Source organism: Sycon ciliatum, chromosome 13, assembly GCF_964019385.1.
Source record: "Sycon ciliatum chromosome 13, ocSycCili1.1, whole genome shotgun sequence".
Classification (NCBI taxonomy): domain Eukaryota; kingdom Metazoa; phylum Porifera; class Calcarea; order Leucosolenida; family Sycettidae; genus Sycon; species Sycon ciliatum.
The window spans coordinates 5,151,227-5,167,441 of NC_088655.1; the positions used below are offsets into that span (position 1 = coordinate 5,151,227).

Here is a 16,215-nt window from a genome sequence, read left to right on the forward strand (position 1 = left end):
GGTACCGGATTCTCCAAAAACTAACAAAAACTCAGCGCATTCGACACACCAAACCACTCGGTTCGTCTTGCCTGAAAACTAAAAGCCGAAATCCGCTTTCAAAGCCGCCTTCAAAGGCGCTCCGGGATGGCTTCGAACGTTGATGTGATATTTCACTTTTCGCGCATGTTTCCATGCCCACTTCAAAGACCATGATGCTTTTAAGTTGTATGCGGTTTTGTACCGTGTGTAGGTCGCGGTCACACATGAAAAGCGTAACTACCGCAGCCGCTTTGGCGGAACACACGATGCAGCGGTCACACATGAAAAGCGTAACTACGGCAGCCGCTTTGGCGGAACACACGATGCAGCGGTCACACATGAAAAGCGTAACTACGGCAGCCGCTTTGGCGGAACACACGATGCAGCGGCCACACATGAAAAGCGTAACTACGGCAGCCGCTTTGGCGGAACACACGATGCAGCGGCCACACATACATGGTAAACTACTGTGCTCCTCAATTATAGCTCAACGCTCCGCTTTGACGGAGGGAATGCAAATGTAGCATGTCCTATGAATTTTTAGATGTTCTTGTCCGAGTTTAAGCGACCTTTGCTCGTACAAGTAGAGCTATAGTGGATCGCTGACAGCCTGCTGAATGTCTCCTGTCAAGTACACTCGTGGATTTGGGGCACATTCACTGCGGCCCAGTACGGGTGTATTTGAAAATTAGTTTAGTTTACATCAATATCAAAATTTATTATAGTTGTATAGCAGGGTGTCGTTGACTCCTCCATGATCCATCATCGACCCAGCGACTGCGTGGATGCCGGCAATTGCAGTGAGGGTGTGGCAGAGTACTCTACTACTCCCTGGTTGCAGTCCTAATGTTGCATACTCTGGTGGACGTATTGCTTGGAGAGAGAAGGAGAGAGTTGGAGATCGTCCGTGATCGGGGCCAATGAGTTGGGAGACGGATTCCTTCACCAACTATCCACTCATAACGATGCAGTATTGTTTGCCGGATCTCCAGAACGTACAGTTCATTGGCAAAGAAGAACAATATGAAAACTCAATACCAAACGGCGACCAAACAACACCAGAACTCAGTGCAGAAGTAGGACACCAAACTCCAAAGCCATCACCATGCAGTATCGGCCAAAGCGGATCTGCGAAAGCGGAGCTTCCGCTCGCATTTTTTTGGCGTAGCGAAATCCAAACTTTCCGCCAGAGCGTAACTTAAGTCTCCGCCGTTGCCGAGGCAACGGTGGAAGCGTAAGTTACGCTTTAGCGGAACCGCCAAAAAAAGTGCATGTGTGACCGGGGCCTTAGCGGAGGCAAAAATCGTAACTACGGCAGCCGCTTTCGCGGAACACACGATGCAGCGGTCACACATACATATAGGGCACTTTCGATTACACGCATTTCCGTCAATTCTAGAATTAGGTATTGTTGATGCACAGTTCGATTACACAAAAAGTGACAAACTCCGTCGTTAGAATTGATTTTATCCAATTCCGTCAAATCCGTCAATTCTGAAGAGAGGGCGGAATTTCTCTAATTCTGGCGCCAGAATTGCACACTCGGTGTGTTACCGGTTTGGTCATGTGTCGTATCCGGTCGGCCCGGGGTTAGACTAGAGGCTGCGGTCGTGGACATAACTAACTTACTAAATCTTCTTACAAGGCCGTGCAGTGGTGGCCACTTGGAGAGAGAGAGTCCACCAACAGAATTACTCTTACGCACGCACTCACATATACCTAGACATATTCACACACACACACACTCAGGCATAATTATACAGACACGTACACTCACACCAGCGTTCAGGTTTACTCACATCTTCAACGAAGGCAACTTAGTTCAAGAGATGATATGAGAGCACAAGGCAAGAGAGACGAAAGCCGAAGCTTCCGCCTGAAGGCGGAAGGCAAGAGGGAGAGAGAGAGAGAGAGAGAGAGAGAGAGAGAGAGAGAGAGAGAGAGAGAGAGAGAGAGAGAGAGAGAGAGAGAAAGGCGATTGCTATAATATCTAACTACGGGCAGGAGGCTGATCCCCCCCCCCCCCCATACGAACTATAGGACAAATAATGAACCATAGTACATCCGCATGCCGCAGTGTACCAAACCTTAGCAATAATATGTATAAACTGTATCACAAAGAGCAGGAGCCAGCTAAGGAATAACAGGGTATACCAAATAAGGAAGGCGGCAGGCTTTGTGTGAAGACATAAAATAAAGGCGATTATGAATCCGTTTACGGGAGATAAATAAATAATGAGACACCTAAATAAGGCAGAATTGTCACGTAGAGGCCTGAAAGGCACGTGTCAATAGTATGGATACGACATATCCCCCCGCTTACACGGAAAAGAACACGTCCTTGTGTTATACGTAACTTAATAAATTAAACTAAGATTATGGCTAACAATTTTAACTTCACGAGTGCAGGTGAAATTGGAGTCCCTACCAAAATTGTTCCAAAAACTAACTTTAATATAGAACACAACCAATCCAGTCAGTACCACTGAAGTCACTCATTAGTGCCACACAGGACTCCCAAACAGCTGGGGCGGATGGCGGGAACGCGTGGTTCGCCTTTCCATCACGCCAACTGGCGGAGCACTGTCAAATACCCGAGCGGTGTCCTCCTCGTCTCGGGCGGCGGTGGTTGTCCGTTGGCACCAATTTACTTCGGGCCTTGGTCTGAGGTTTCCTTTTCCCGCTCCTTAGGTAGGCGGTCAGCAAAATCCTCTGACAACAATGTAGCGGCGGATCCTGTATCAATCACAGCATTTACTGGACATCCATTCACCACTCTAGGCACCAACATGTCCGCACGCTCACTCGCATGTTCAAAGAAGACCGAACACATAGATCAGGCTATTGTTTTCTGTCACAGTCTAAGTTTTGCAGATACTGACTTCAACCCCACTGTTCCAGTTCCCGGGAAAATCTACAAAAGCGGATGCAAACGACCTTCCGTCTTTTACAGCACACCCTTGAAGCTGTGCTCTTCGTTAATAATGACAACTCTTGGAGTAAGTACTCCGACAGGCTGAGAATCCGCAGAAAATGGCACTAGACTAGAGCCATTTCGTCGCTAAAGAGCGGTAAAAACCGCACTCTTCTGCTCTGCTCTTAATCCCCTGGGTTGTTTCTCTGACAATTTCCCAGGACATGGGGCATACCCCTCCAGCTCAATAAGTTCCAATGGGTCCCTTGGGATCATTGTGTTTTGACCATTATATTGGGGGTCTCGACGCCCAGAGCTTGGAAGATAATCAATCAGGCTTCCGGTAAATTCCGGGCATGGTCATCGCAGAATTAGAGCTATCCGATCTCTAAAGAGCGGTAATAGCATCAGCTATATCCCAGAGGCTAATTCATAGTTTTCTTGTAAGAAAATATGATTGAGACATAAGTAATTTGCAGCGAAGAGACTATTTGATTTGAGAATGGTGTGTGCAGGGATCTCCATGTAATGAAGTGGCTGCAGTGGAGTATGCATTCCATAAGAATTCCTCTATTTCTATCCAACCAATAGAAACGTCTTTGCACAAACATACATAAAGATGTACATGATAATCATATTGAAAAGACGTTTCTATCAGTTTTATATAAATTGATGATTAGGAAACTGAAGTAACAAGCATGATTACCTAGGTGAAAGCAAAGCATAGGGAGGGCACTGGGCTTTCCAGCCAATTGATTTGTAAACCAATTATTAATTATCTGTAGTTGTAATTTTCAGCGTGTATCAGGCGTGTACCAGCGTACATGCCAGCAGTCACTCAGTCACTCTGACTGGCGGGGTACCAGCGTACATGCCAGCAGTCACTCTCACTGGCGGGGTACCAGCGCACATGCCAGCAGTCACTCTGACTGGCGGGGTACCAGTGTACATGCCAGCAGTCACTCTGACTGGCGGGGTACCAGCGTACATGCCAGCAGTCACTCTGACTGGCGGGGTACCAGCGTACATGCCAGCAGTCACTTTGACTGGCGGGGTACCAGCGTACATGCCAGCAGTCACTCTGACTGGCGGGGTATCAGCGTACATGCCAGCAGTCACTCTGACTGGCGGGGTATCAGCGTACATGCCAGCAGTCACTCTGACTGGCGGGGTATCAGCGTACATGCCAGCAGTCACTCTGACTGGCGGGGTACCAGCGTACATGCCAGCAGTCACTTTGACTGGCGGGGTCCAAAAATTGGTACTCGAAGGTGTCGCTAAACACGCTAAATACGACTCGGATTGCTGTTTTTTGTGAAAGGCTTAGTGCGCATCTGGGCACGCATGAACCGCAAGTGTACCGCGTCCACGCGCCAGTTGTGAATACAGCTTAACCCTTTCCGTGCTGACCCCTTTTACTCCAGCAAACTGACTTTCCAGCGCACTGACTCTCCTGGTGTCGTTTTCGCGCACAGGTCCGAACGAATTTTTCTCTCAGTTCAGTTTACCTGGATGGATTTTCATCATCCTGGGCTTGTTGGAAAGATCAGGACCAAGCAAATCGATCCTGGTAGCTCTCAACTCAATATGCATGGCGGTGCAACTTCTATGTCCTGTCGAAACTACTTCACGATGCCTCGGAAAGGCACAGCAACTCGATCTCACATTCTTTTTCGGTTTCTTGTTCCAGGTCAGCCGATTTTCACTATTCAAACTGCGCTGCAAACCTGAGATCCACGTGCTTCCGCTGGTGTCCATTACGCATGCGCTGTGCCAAAGGGAAATCCCCTGGCACGCAACAGAAAACTGCGAACGCACGAACAAAAAAACTCACGATCGCTCAGTGCCGTGAATTTTGTGTTCACACCGTCGCCGCTCCAGTAATCTTTTTCCTATCGTGAAGAACGTTCTATTGCTGAAAAGCTGAGCTCAATGCCTTTCTAACGGTGTATCGATTGTCGCGATAGACTTATTTTTGACGGAGTTACGAAAGTTTGTACACTGAGCTATGCACAGCGATATACTGCGCAAATCTCATGACGTCCATAGACGTCATTAGTCGTTTGGCGTACAGCGCGCATGACGTCTATAGACGTCATTAGCACGGAAAGGGTTAAGATTTAGTTTATGGCCTCCTGCTTTGCTGCAATTGCGGCTGGGGTCGACGTCTTCACCAGGATTTGAGGCGGACCCTTCAGTACTCAACAAAACGCTGAACAAGAAGCTTGTTCAAATTCAGGTCATGAAACTTTCTTTTCAAGCAATGGATGCCTGCAGGTGTCAGGCGATGACGTCATACTAGCATTTTTACACTAGATTATAATGAGCAGCAGTAGCAGCAGCAGAGAGATAGGGTTAGCAGTTCAGCACCTTCTTTCCTTGACAAGCACTGCGCTCATGTTGTTGCTGTTTTCAGGCCTTCTACCTTCGCAGCAACATGCGCCACAGGTAGCGCATTTCAGGAATTTGAGAACACTTTGTTCTTGCAAAACTCAACTTCAGCATGCCAAATTCAAGAGATATACCAGGATTCGTATCCCTTTGTTTGCAAAAAAATCACGGTTTGCGTCAGACTCGGCTAGAGGCCGAGTTTTCCGCATCCGCATGAACGCCACCAACCCTTCAAGGATCAAGGCGCATATGCAGCTCCTAAAGCGGTGGGAAGGAATGTGGGCCGATATGAACTACAGAAAAAAGATTCGCACTCTGGGCGAAATATTGCGGAACGCGAAGAATTTGTTTGATGCGGAATAGAGCTCCAAGACCACAACGGCTTTCGTAACAATTGCGTGGGAAGGGTCATACCAATGTTCGAACCCAGAAATCAGTGATTTCGATAGCCTGACTAAGACAATCAAGTCACAAACATTGCGATGTGCGAAGCGACAATTGTAATGACAAGTCGGAAGTACCTATATTTTTTATTCAAACTGATAGAAACGTCTTTGCAATACAAAACCCGCTCCTGATAATAAGATTTTTTAAGGGGGACATGTCCCCCAGACCCCCTCTTCCTCTTCGCCTCCTTTCGGTCATACAACTTTTTAGAACCTGTTGGCGCCCCAGCAAAGTGATCTGTCAGGGATTAGGACTGCCCTGAAAAGAGAACAAAATGCAAACCCCAACAGGACTGGAACCTGGGACCTTGCTTGTCATGAGCATAGCTCTAACAATCTAAGCTATGGCACTGTGCACAACCTAGAAAGCGCTGACAACTTTTTCACTAAAATTTCAGCTCAAAAAAACTTTCCTATCAATTTTGTTTTTCTCGTGAATGGTCACCGTTTCCGGTTGAAAGAAGTCCTTTCTTTGGAATTTGACGAAATTATTCATCGACTAATTTTCTCTGTTTGTAAAACACAAGGATTGAGAGTGAGTGGATATTGCAGCAGCCGAAATACCTTCGCGTTTGAATTGCCGTTGCTGCGCTTCACTATGAACAATGCAATACCATGCGGACAAATGTGAGCACACGACACGGAGTACTGTACATCAGCAGAAGCCTTTTCTAATAAATCGTTACGGGTTAGGGCTGGCTGCTGTACTACTAGAACTCCGCGCACACCTTCAGTGAAATGTTGGGGACTGAATGGGAGAATCTTACCTGACTTCAAGCCAGGGAGAAGCACCTGCTCCCGAAAGCGGCCGGATGGTTCTTGTCCGGCGTCTGCTATTCTGGTAACGTTGACCCGGACGATAGGTAGTCCCACAAATCTAAACGCCACCTGCCGATTGGCAGGTAACGAACGAAAGCGCTGAACTTCCGCAACCGGATTGCGACGGAGCGTCACTCAAACTCCCAGAAAATAACAATAATGAAGGGCCGCAAGCAGAACACGCATCCGCCCAGAACACCTACAGACGGCAACGAGCAAGAAAAAAACGATTCCGCATTGAACTGAAGCGCGGACGGTGCAGCAGTCCAAGATCCTCTCTACACGTTCGCTGCACGCTCCAGCGGCCAGAGCTCTGTGGCTTCATTCATCTGTCTGATCTGGCAAAAGTTGTAGATTTACGCGTAGATTATGTACATGACTGTACAACATGACATCAGATTCTACTGCCTGCTCCACACTACAAAAGTACAGTGCTACTCGTGCACATCAACACGTACTAGTAGATGTACGAGTAGGTCTAAAATCATTGCGGGCCCATCTTTCCGCTGATACCACGCCAACTCCGAAATGAAGCCGACTGTCGACTGTGTCGCCAGAGGCGGACTAGCTGTTCAAGTGTCATCACATGCAACAGTGATCGATGTCGCCTGTACAGTGCATGTAGACGCTAGGCTTGTCTGTTCCCACACTTACACGTCACGTGGTACACAGCTGGGCTAGATCGTAGTAGACGCAAGGCAGGGCAGAGGAAATGAGATCCTTTTTTTTACAGGCAGTAGCTATAGCCAGTTGAAGGCCAAAGGCAAATGCGTAAAAAGGCTGGCGGCATCCACAGCAGCACTCTACACAACACATCATCATCATGCAAGTACTAGTACATTTTACTCATTCATCCTGAGCCGCTTGCCACATTTTTTTATTTCGGCCAGTCGGCTACTACATGTGTCGTATCCGGTCGCCCCCCCCCCCCCCCCCCCGGGGTTGGCCCCCACGGCTGCGTTTCGACATGAACTAACTTACTAATAAACCTTCACATTACAAGGCCGTGCAGTGGTGGCCACTTGGAGATAGTCCCACCAACAGAATTACTCTTACGCACGCACACACATATACCTAGACATACTTACACACACACACACTCAGGCATAATTATACAAACACGTACACTCAGAGCAGCGTTCAGGTTTACTCACATCTTCACAGCAGGGTACATGTAACTTAGTTCAAGAGAAGATAATGAAGAGCACAAGGCAAGACAGATAGAGAGAAAAGGAAGGTGATGGCAATACTATCCAACTGCGGCCATGGAAGTCCATGGCCACCAGATTGCTGGTCCCGCATGCAATAGCGTATCAAACCGTAGTAAATATGTGTACAAACTGTTGCATAAAGAGCGGGAGCTAGGTGGGGAAATAACAGCGTATACCAAATAAGGAAGGCCCCAGGCCTTGCGTGAAGACATAAAATAAAGACGATTATGTTTATGGGAGATAGATAAATAATTAGACACCTAAATAAGGCAGACTTGTCACGTAGAGGCCTACAAGGCACGTGTCAATAGTATGGATACGACATATCCCCCCGCTTACACGGAAAAGAACACGTCCTCGTGTTATAAGTAACGTTATAAATTAGACTAAGATTATGGCTAACAATTAAACTAAACGAGTGCAGGTCAAATTGGAGTTCTTATCAAAATCTGTTCAAAGACTAACTGTAATATCGAACACCACAAATCCAGTCAATACCACTGAAGTCACTTACTCGTGCCACACAGGACTCCCAAACAGCTGGGGCGGATGGCGGGAACGCGGAGTTCGCCTTTCCATCACGCCAACTGGCGGAGCACTGCCAAATACCCGAGCGGTGTCCCCCTCGTCTCGGGCGGCGGTATCAGTGGCATCAGGCTGGTAGGACGGAGTCAGGGTGGATGCCATGGGCTGCGGTGGGTCCGACTCATCTTGCTCGTGAACCTCCTGCAGCCGACTCGGTCGATGATGGCAACTTTTCAGCCGGTTGACATGCACTATCAGCCGACGTGCCGTGGGCTCAGATAGTTTGATGCGGTAGGTGACGGCTGAGAGCTTCTCCTCGACTAGGTACGGTCCGTCCCAAAGTCTAGCAAACTTGGCGGTTGTACCCGTCGGTATAGTTGACACCAGAAGCCACACTGCGTAACCTGCTGCAAACGTCAAGGCCTTAGCGTAGCGATCACGGATATGCGCTTGATAACGGTGCACGTTGCCCAGGTGTTCCCGGACCTGTGCATGAGCGTCCTCCAGGCGTCGGCGGAGAGCACTCACAAATTCCGGCTGTGACGATACTGCGGATGCTGCTCCTGGCGGTAATCCAGATGCCAAGTCTTGAGGTAGGCATAACTCTTGACCAAAGAGTAGATAGCTTGGACTGTAGCCGGTACTAGTCTGCGGCAACGAGCGGTATCCCATCAAGAAGGCTGGCAACTTGATGGCCCAATCGCGATGATTCCTGCAGACATAGTGCGCCAGGCCACGCTCAAGCGTCTGGTTGAATCTTTCAAGCAGACCGTCACTCTGTGGATGGTACGTAGTTGTCCTGGTCTTATCTATGCCAAGCAGAAAGCAAACACTGCGAAACAAAGGGCCATCAAAGTTTTTGCCCTGATCGGTATGCAACCGATCAGAATCAATAGTCCATTACAACCAAAATATGGCGGTTCCCTTCCGCTGTCTCCGGTAAATTGGGGATCAAATCCATTGCTACTCGCTCAAAAGGATACCCCGTCCAGGAAGACTGTGGTGGAGCGCCAGACCCTCTGCCTACGGGACGTTTCGACTGGCTACAGGAAGAACAACTTGCAACCGAATCTAAGACATCTTTCTTCATGCCTACCCAGTGAAATTGTTGCGTCAGTTTCTTCTGCAGGCGTGTAGAACCCGTATGCCCCCCCCCCCCCCCTGGTCATGATACTCTTGCACAACCAAAGAACGTAAATGTCGGGGAACTACGACCTGCAAGATAGATGGCTTACTGGGGCAGGGATCCTCCCAACGACAGCACAACACCCCCTCATGATGAACCAGCATTTCATGATTTTTCCACAAAATACGTACCTCAGGACTGCTACCCATCATGTCCTGCGGGCAAGGCGGAGAGTCCATACCTAGCCAGGACACTACTTGGGCGAGATCTCGGTCCTTCTCCTGTTCCGTTTCCCATCTTGACCACGGCCAGTTGAAACGGCGGATGAGGGGTGTGGGGATGTTGCCAGCGTTAGCGTGTGATCGACCTGCCCTGTACAATATGGTGAACTCACATTCAGACAAAAATTCCAGCCAGCGAGCCACAATCGCCGGTGGATGTTGAAAGTTAGCCAAATGTTCCAGAGAATGGTCGCTGTGCATATAACAAATTCAAATTTTCTACCAAGCAGGTACCAACGGAAATACTGCACAGCCCACACCAAGCCCAACAATGTTTTTTTGGTGGGGGTTAGACAATGGGAAGTAGCTATGTAGGGGTGTGAGCCCGCCTTTCGGCACCGGAAGAGGACCCACACCTTGATCTGGTGAGCTGCGTCGCGTTTGCTGTGGAGTGCTGTGCTGTGCAGTGGAGCTTGCATACCATAAGAAATCCTCTTTTTCTGTGCAACTAATAGAAACGTCTTCGCAAAAAACATACATGAAGATGTACTTGATAATCATATTGAAAAGACGTTTCTATCAGTTTTATAGAAATTGATGATTAGGAAACTGAAGTAAGAAGCATGATGGCCTAGGTGAAAGCAAAGCATAGGGAGGGCACTGGGCTTTCCAGCCAATTGATTTGTAAACCAATTATTATTTATCTGGATTTCCCAGAGGCTGAATCGAGTAGTTAGGGTGTATGGTGCTAGATTTTCATTTTTGTCATTTTTTCATACATAACACGGGGTTTGATCCTGAACACACACTGACAGGTCAGGTACATTTTACGGAGTAATTATTATTATGCTGTGGTGCTAGCTTATCGGGTTTTTTTCTTCATTTTTCCAATTGTTCGCACACATAACGTGGTATTGGAACATGAACTTTCTCCTTGCATGCATTCCTTCCATACACTTCGCATACATACTCATCCTACCAACTTGCTTCACGTTATGATCCTTGCGTTGAAAGCCCTATTTCACTATTTGACCAGCTTCTTTACTGGTATGGTATTGTCGCACACCATGCATGTTGCATCAGTTATTTATTCACCTTCCCGTGGCCAGAGAATATAGGCCAATATGGAGGGAGGGGCGGCAGCCAGCCATGGTAGGGAAACAAAACGAAGCAAAAATAAATAAATATCCCTTTATGTACTGATTTCCAGCACAGAATGAAACAGAATTTATATTTTCTGCACACTTTACACCTTCAACAGGCTACAACTTTGACCTCTTTCACTGCATTTCCACAATCTTAGGCTCTTTGGAAAGCTCCGGGTGAGAGCAACGCCAGCATACCAGACTCCATCAACTAGCTGCCACAAATCAGGCGCGGGATTACAGCAAAGTCCACCCCAAGCCAAATATGCGAGTAAATTCCACCATCAATGCCATTCCACTCTCCTCTATCACAGAAAGCTCTTTTCGAGGCGATTCAAACCTCAGCCAACAACGTCATTATCATGTGCTCAGTTGGTCAAAGAGCACACAGATAGGGATTTCCCCCTAAAATGACAAAGAGATCGGATCAAAGTATTTCAATAACCTACGAGGAGACAATAGTCGTAAAATGGCAATGAATATAACTTAGGGCTGCCACTTACTCCGATTTTTGATCGCCTGTCCGACAAAGCGACCGATTTTGTTCCGCAAAGAGGGACAACCGATTATTATATTTTGAGCGCTTTTTAGTCCAGTTGGCCATTTATTCATAATTGACATGGTTGTAGCACGTGTGCTGCACAGTTACAAATGTGTTCTGGGGCCCCAACAGCAAGCCATTTTCCTAAATATTTTCACCAAGAGGGCCGTGCCCCCTGCCCCCAAGCGGGGGACACCCCGGCACCCCGTCAGATTTTCTCCCTCCAAGTGTGGCAGCCCTGTAACTAATTGTGCACTCATGAGCCATAACCATGTACATGTGAAATTTTGTTTTTCTGCTGAATGGTCACCGTTTCCGATTGGAAGAAGTCCTTCCTTTGGAATTTGACGAAATTATTCATCGACTAATTTTCTCTGCTTGTAAAGCACACGGATTGAGAGTGAGGGGATATTGCAGCAGCCGAAATACCTTCTCGTTTAAGTTGCCGTTGCTGCGCTTCACTACGAACAATACAATAGCATGCGGACAAATGTGAGCACACGACACGGAGTACTGTACATCAGCAGAAACCTTTTCCAATAAATCGTTACCATGGTTATGGGTTAGGGCTGCTGTACTACTAGTAGGGAGTTCAGTCACGTGACAAATCAGCTGAAAACAGCCTTCACGCGGGTCACGTACATTAGCATGGTAGCGGTGGCACCATGGACTTCGCTGCAGTTTTTGTCGAATTGCTTTGTCCTGCTTTCTTTTCAAAGTTGAAAGTTGGTGCGTTTGATAGCTGAGGTCTTCCTGCTCGTTTTGGTGCCGCACTTGCTTGGGCAACTGTAGTTTGAGCTTTTTGTTGTGAGGAGTGTAGTTTTCAATTGGATTTTTCATCCGTTTGGAGGGAGTACACGGCCAGGAAACACCCACCATCGTGTTCAGCGACCTCGAATTATGTAGAATAGTGCTTTCTTCTCGAGCTGGGGGATCGCTCTTCATCGCGCTTTCAAGACTTTCACCTCCTGGTCGCCCAAAAGGAATGAATTTCTGGACCCAATATGTTCAAGCGCTAGGAGTGTTTCAGATGATTTGTTGGCCCTAGTGAAAGATTGCACCTGACGGAGACTTTCGCTATTGCGACAAAGTGAGCTATGATTTTGTATTCGACTCGTCGCCTTGAAACCAGAAAGAAATTGCTATGGAGTGGTGCTCTGACATGGATCGCGTCAGTGATTGGATTGTACGCATATTTCACTATTGTGCATTTTACATGTAAAATGTACATGTACATGATTGATCAACTGTGTGACAGCCGCAGTAAAGTTGGGCATCTGAAGACCAAACTGCTGTATTTATTATTTGTACATGTATAATACAACCATAGCCATCAGTGCTCACTTCAATTTCATAGTAATGGGACTCGTGTTCAATGGATTTAGCATTGTTGCTATGGTGGTTGCTACGGTCGCCGCGCTCGTTCTCATTGGTCATCGCTTGCCGAAATATTATATTTTGGTCAATATTAGGACTAACCAACCTGTATTGCACCTATATTACACCTATATTGCACCTACAAGCCAGATTTCATAGCATTCTGACAATATTGTAATGTTGCTAAGCATTTGCTAGGCTTTCCGGAAAACCCTGTTGGTGCCACAGTAGTATGGCATTCCGCATACATCATGATGAAGGTTGGCGTATGACTTTGACGCCTCATATCTATGGTATCCTTCAAGATTTTTCATCCAAATTTTCTGTGCTATCTCCTGTACTATAGTTCTTCCCGAAAACAAACAGTTTTCTTGGTTTACTACGAAAGAAAAAAATACGGTGATATCCCTACTACTAGAACTCAGCGCAGACATTCAGTGAAATGTTGGGGACTGAATGGGAGAACCTTACCTGACTTCAAGCCAGGGAGAAGCACCTGCTCCCGATAACGGCCGGGTGGTTCCTGTCCGGCGTCTGCTATTCTGGTAACGTTGACCCGGACGATTGGTAGTCCCACAAATCTAAACGCCACCTGACGAACGAAAGCGCTTCACTTCCGCAACCAGATTGCGACGGAGCGTCACTCAAACTTCCAGAAAATAACAATATGAAGGGCCGCAAGCAGAACACTCATCCGCCCAGAACACCCACAGACGGCAACGAGCAACAAAAAACGATTCCGCATTCAACTGAAGCACGGACGGTGCAGCAGTCCAAGATCCTCTCTACACGTTCGCTGCACGCTCCAGCGGCCAGAGCTCTGTGGCTTCATTCATCTGTCTGATCTGGCAAAAGTAACACGTTAGTTGTAGATTTACGCGTAGATTATGTACATGACTGTACAACATGACATCAGATTCTACTGCCTGCTCCACACTACAAAAGTACAGTGCTACTCGTGTACATCAACACGACGTACTAGTAGATCTACGAGTAGGTCTAAAATCATTGCGGGCCCATCTCTAGGCTGATACCACGTCAACTCCGAAATGAAGCCGACTGTCGACTGTGTCGCCAGAGGCGGACTAGCTGTTCAAGTGTCATCACATGCAACAGACTGTCAGTGAGCGGAGTCGCCTGTACAGTGTACAGTGTACAGTGGAATTCTGATTATCACTCCCTTAGTATTGACTCACATAGATTTTGCCATACCTAAGCAGTCAAATATTCCTGCATATTTCACTCCTTATGGCTATATTGACCCCTTATATTTGACTCCTTTTTAGCAATTGAACACATGCTTTGGTCAGTCGTGATATATCTAATATTAGTGAGGTTTTGCATTCCAAAATTCGGCAAAAAGATTCGGCACGCGGGAGCGAGGTCGAAAATGCACACGAAGATTCGGCATGTTTGTTCGGAAAAAGCTCACTTGGCCGAACATATTTTTCGGATGAATTTTCTTGTAGAAGAGCGCTAGCGATTGATTTATTCAAAGAGGTTTCTTATCTCGGCATGGCTTCGCAGGCGTCTTTGGTGACATCAGCATCGTCAGGTACCTCTGATTGCTCCTCTCCACTGCCTGCCTACTCTCTTTCGCCTGGAGTGTCCTCACCGTCATCTGTATGGCTGAAAAGACTATGGCAATACGCATAAAATTTGATTTGGCCATGGAGTTGGTTTTTCTGAGGCGACTGAGGCGGGTTTGGCTCTCGAGTCTTTGGGCGATCAAAGTTCTTCGGAATCAGCAAGGAAAGGAGAACGGGACAGGACGTTGCTGATGCTGGGGCTCACGAAATTAAAACACATCATTTTCGACTTGCAAAACAAACGTTGGTGCGAAAATTCGACATTTTGACGTCCGCCAAATGACCGAAGAACGCCGAGCCGAAATTCGGAATGCAAAACCTCACTATTGATTTCATACTTGATCAGTACAGGAAATAAAAGACCATGTAAAAGACCTCGACTTCGCCTCGGTCTTTTACTCGGCTTTTTTCATACATTGACCTCGCACTCACTCAATATTAGATACTTATGTAGACGCTAGGCTTGTCTGTTCACACACTTACACGTCACGTGGTACACAGCCGGGCTAGGTCGTAGTAGACGCAAGGCAGGGCAGAGAAAATGATATCCTGAGCTGGAGAACGGACGGTGCAGCTAGCAGTCCAACACCCTATGTCGTTCGCTGCACGCTCCAGCGGCCAGAGCTCTGTGGCTTCATTCATCTGTCTGATCTGGCAAAAGTTGTAGATTTACGCGTAGATTATGTACATGACTGTACAACATGACATCAGATTCTACTGCCTGCTCCACACTACAAAAGTACAGTGCTACTCGTGTACATCCAGATGTAGGTCTACATAATCATTGCGGGCCGATCTTTCTGCTGATGCTCCCACACCAACTCCGAAATGAAGCCGACTGTCTGTGTCGCCAGAGCAGAGGCGGACTAGCTGTTCAAGTGTCATCACATGCAACAGTGCTAGTGAGCGATGTCGCCTGTACTAAAATGATTATGTCTTATGAACCTACCTGTCTGTTCACTGGCCTGTCTGTTCACCCACGTACACGTCACGTGGTACACAGCCGGGCTAGATCGTACTAGTAGTAGACGCAAGGCAGGGCAGAGGAGATGAGATCGGTTTTTTTACATGCAGTAGCTACAGCCAGTTCAAGGTCAAAGGCAAATGCGTAAAAAGGCTGGCGGCATCCACAGCAGCACTCTACACAACACATCATCATCATCATGCATGTACATGTATATTGTAGTCAGGGAGTTCTGAGACGCTCGCAACGTTTTCCGTTTCTAAATTTCGGCCAGCCGGCTACTATCATAATCGTGTTGGGGGTTAGACAAGGGGAAGTAGCCATGTAGGGGCGTGAGCCCGTCTTTCGGCTCTCTACGGAGTGAAGAGGACCAACACCTTGATCTGGTGAGCTGCGTCGCGTTTTGATCATGCTGACTGAGGCTACTCCTTTTCTTTCACAGTTTAGCTTCCAATAACTGCTCTTCGACGTCTCCGGTATTTTGATTACTGCAGAAGTATTGTATTTTTGGCAGTATTGTATTTTTGGCAATATTGTATTTTTGGCAGTATTGTAATTTTGGCAGTATTGTATTTTTGGCAGTATTGTGTTTTTGGCAGGCGAAGGAGAGTGACAGTTATAAGTATACATTTTCGTTCAGGAAATCTTTCGTTAGATCACTCCACCAGCAGGTTTGTTACATACTAAATTTTGATTTTCGTCGAGGTCTGTCATCCGTAACGTTCAGAAAAAGAACTTTAGTTATTTCGTGGCGCTTAACGAATATAGCGAAAGTAAATTCCAAACGAAAATTGTACTTATACAGTAGCCTTATATAGAATGTATGAAAAAGGAACGCAGTGTAAGCAATGTAGAGCGTGGTTCGTTCACCCCTCTACTGCTCTAGTGTTCCGTACTCATGGTGGTTGTAGTCAGTTGTGCACTG

General features: G+C 47.1%; 2 long non-coding RNA genes across 2 annotated transcripts; both read right to left on the reverse strand.

Annotated features, from left to right (window-relative positions):
- Positions 1 to 1,805: 1,805 nt before the first annotated feature.
- On the reverse strand, positions 1,806 to 7,232 carry LOC135829380 (uncharacterized). Its single transcript, XR_010555802.1, has 2 exons — positions 6,540 to 7,232; positions 1,806 to 2,798 (listed from the first exon to the last, which is right to left on the reverse strand). It is a non-coding gene; the product is annotated as an uncharacterized LOC135829380 (long non-coding RNA).
- A 498-nt stretch (positions 7,233 to 7,730) lies between these two features.
- On the reverse strand, positions 7,731 to 13,520 carry LOC135830000 (uncharacterized). The gene is made up of 2 exons (XR_010555967.1): positions 9,645 to 13,520; positions 7,731 to 9,159 (listed from the first exon to the last, which is right to left on the reverse strand). It is a non-coding gene; the product is annotated as an uncharacterized LOC135830000 (long non-coding RNA).
- Positions 13,521 to 16,215: the final 2,695 nt, after the last annotated feature.